Genomic DNA, 3,751 nt, shown 5'->3' on the forward strand with positions numbered 1-3,751 from the left:
GGTTTTGAAGCTCTATGATTTTGGAGTCTTAAAGTGTTACCAAGAACATATAAAAGGCAGAAGTCAACCTGCCCTTCTCTTTCAGAAAATCATATCCACCAACCAAAAGCCAGAGAGGGTCAAGTACAAGGAATGGGAAAAATTAAAAGTAGACTCAGACTACTAGAACTGAAAGGTCCCCGTGACCAACACCCAATTGGATTAAGTTGATCAGTCATTCATTCCATCTGCTTCACAGAGTAAAAAGAGAACCATCTCTTGTGCAAGATAGAACATCTAGATCTTAAACAGTTGTTTTATACACTATGTCCAGAATATTATAGACATGAGGCAAGAAATTACTAATGAGTAAGACAGAAATATAGACACAAGAAGCATCTCTAGACATGATATAGATAAGGAAGTTAAGGAGACGGTTTTCAATAATGCCTGAGATGGGTATTAGAATTAGGAGGGTTGAGAAGTATAGGACGGAAGCTAGTTGGCTGATAGTGATAAAGGGGTGTCCTACAGGTTGGCCGCCAATTCATGTTAGGGTTAGGAGGTCTGCTACCAGGAATCAGAATAAGCATTGGCTTAGTGGTCGGAACATTATTCCTCGTTGTTTAGAGGTGTGGAGGATGGGAATAATTGCTAGGACTAGGATGGAAAGGACTAGGGCTAGGACTCCTCCTAGTTTGTTGGGGATGGATCAGAGAATTGCGTATGCGAATAGGAAGTATCATTCGGGTTTGATGTGGGGAGGGGTGTTTAGGGGGTTGGCAGGGATGTAGTTGTCTGGGTCTCCTAGCAGATCTGGCGAAAATAGGACCAGTAGCATGAGTGTTAAGATTAATACTAGGAGGCCCAGGATGTCTTTGATTGTGTAGTATGGGTGGAATGGAATTTTATCTGAGTCGGATGTTACTCCTGAGGGGTTATTAGATCCTGTTTCATGGAGAAATAGGAGGTGTACTGCTGATAGGGCTGAGACGATGAATGGAAGGATAAAGTGGAAGGCGAAGAATCGTGTTAGGGTGGCTTTGTCTACTGAGAAGCCGCCTCAGATTCATTCTACTAGGTTGGTTCCGATGTATGGGATTGCTGACAGGAGGTTGGTAATTACGGTTGCTCATTTGACCTCATGGTAGGATGTATCCTATGAAGGCTGTGGCTATGACTGCAAATAGTAGTACGATTCCAATGTTTCATGTTTCTGAGAAAGTGTAGGAGCCGTAGTATATTCCTCGTCCTACGTGCATGTATAGGCAGATAAAGAATATGGAAGCTCCGTTAGCATGTATACATCGGATAATTCAGCCATAGTTAACGTCACGGCAGATATGGGTAACTGATGAGAAGGCGGTTATTGTGTCTGATGTGTAATGTATGGCTAGGAAGAGGCCGGTGAGAATTTGTAGGATTAGACAGACTCCTAGTAGGGAGCCGAAGTTTCATCATGCTGAGATATTGGATGGAGTGGGCAAATCGATGAATGAGTGATTGATGATTTTAATGAGGGGGTGTGATTTTCGAATGTTGGTCATTAAGTTCTTGTAGTTGAAATACAACGATGGTTTTTCATATCATTGGTCATGGTTAAATTCCATGTGAGAATAATGATAACATACATTGTATTTATTTTAAGTACAATTTTTGTGGTGAGCTTTGTAAGTTTTTCTTCAAAGCCTTCTCCTATTTATGGTGGGTTTGGTTTGATTGTGGCTGGTGGTATTGGTTGTGGTATTGTGTTAAATTTTGGGGGATCATTTTTAGGTTTAATGTTTTTTTTTTAAATTTATTTGGGGGTATACTTGTAGTGTTTGGATATACTACCGCTATGGCTACTGAGTCTTATCCTGAGGCGTGGACGTCTAATAAAGCTGTGCTAGGGATGTTTATTACGGGAGTGTTAGCAGAATTGTTAACTGCTTGCTATATTTTAAAAGAAGATGAGGTTGAGATTGTATTTAAGTTTAATGGTGCAGGTGATTGGTTGATTTATGATACAGGTGATTCAGGGTTTTTTAGTGAAGAGGCCATGGGAATTGCAGCACTATATAGTTATGGAACTTGACTAGTGGTTGTCACTGGTTGGTCCTTGCTTATTGGTGTATTAGTGATTATAGAAGTTACTCGTGGAAATTAAGTAAAAGTAAGCGAAGGGTTAAGGTGATTATGAAAGATAGAAAGTAGAGTTTAACTAGCCCTTTCTGATTAGATACGACAGTTGACATTTTTATCTGGAAATAAGAGATGGATTTTGGTAATACATTTTCTAGTCAGATTATATCTAATAGTATCGATGCGGATTTTTGGCTTACAGTTAGGCTTATTGTTGATGGGAGGCGGTGTATTACGATTGGAAAGTACCCTAGGAGGTTAGAGAACTTAAAAAGGTTTGAGGGGTATTTCAATTTTAAGTTTTTAGCCGCGAGGTTGAGTTCTAATGCCAGGATAAAGCCTGTGGTAGTCACGGCGAGGGCAGTTAGTTTCAGATAATGGGGTATAGTTATTTGTGGGATAGTTGTTGGGGGGATATTATAGGAAATTAGGTATCCTGCAAAAATGCTTCCAATTAAGAGACGTTTGATGGAATTGATAAGGTGGGGATTATTTTCATTGATTAGGTTCAAGGAATTGAATCGGGGTTGTCCTAGGAGTGCAAAGAATATAATTCGAGTACTGTAGGCAGCTTTAAGGGATGTGGCAGATCAATAACAGATAATGTTATTGAAATAAATATGATTAATTTGCAAATGAAGTCAGAAGAAGTGAACAAATAAGAGGAAGAATGATCGATTTCAGCAGATAATTAGAATGTGTATGAGAATCAAAAATGCTAAAACGAGTGGTTGAAAAAAACAGATTGGGTCTTGTAGAATAAGGATTACCAAAATGGAGGACAGGTCACTGGAAAATTTTCAAATTGGAAAAAAAGGAGAAGAATATATATTTAAAATAAAATAATAGAGTATAAAAAGCATACAAAATCTTGAAAATTTTACAATGGGTAAAATAGATTTCCACAAGGAGAAAACAGAGAGAATGAGAAAGAAGAAATATTTGAAGAGATGACTAATAATGTCCAAAACCAATAAGAGCATCTATCTGCAAAATCAAGAAACTGTGAAACTCAAGCATGTTAAAATTTTCCTCTGTGAAAATTTCTGCTTTTATGGTATTTAAATACACCATATGTATTTAAAAAGGAAGAGATGAGAGTTTCTTTTCAAACACAAAGTTCATTTAGAAAAATAAACCAACACAATTAAATTTTACTGAAAATATACATGACAGAAAAATTTTAAGCATTTCAACAAAAATCAAATAATTATTCCTCAACTTTTAAAGTGTTTATTCAATGTGTTTACATAAATCCTTGGTCCTTTCCTTTAATTCAACAAAATGTCCTTAATTACATTTTATGTACATAACATATTCTCCATGATATCACAGCAAAACATTTTGTCACTTTAAAGATTAAACAGATTCGTTGAGATGAATTGAATTTTGTGAGAAGAGAGTTTAAGATTCTATATCTTTATACATTTAATGGATTTGAAGCTGAAATGTTTGCCACATTTTTAGTATATATTAACAGCTCTAAAATTGGCTTGAATTTATGTTTAACCATGTTTTACATATGAATTGTTTTCAGTCTTAATAATAAACATAGTGGGTCAAGGAAAGATGCTAATTGCTGAAAGCTAATTAGGCACCAGTTTGACACCATTTGGTACTCAAATTCTGGATTGATTAAATGTTACAA

The 3,751-nt window shown here is 36.5% G+C and overlaps 1 pseudogene; it reads left to right on the top strand.

Moving 5' to 3' along the window:
* The first annotated feature begins 410 nt into the window (after positions 1 to 410).
* Positions 411 to 2,609, top strand: LOC131512722 (NADH-ubiquinone oxidoreductase chain 6-like; annotated as a pseudogene).
* Positions 2,610 to 3,751: the final 1,142 nt, after the last annotated feature.

Source organism: Neofelis nebulosa, chromosome 5 (assembly GCF_028018385.1).
Source record: "Neofelis nebulosa isolate mNeoNeb1 chromosome 5, mNeoNeb1.pri, whole genome shotgun sequence".
Classification (NCBI taxonomy): Eukaryota; Metazoa; Chordata; class Mammalia; order Carnivora; family Felidae; genus Neofelis; species Neofelis nebulosa.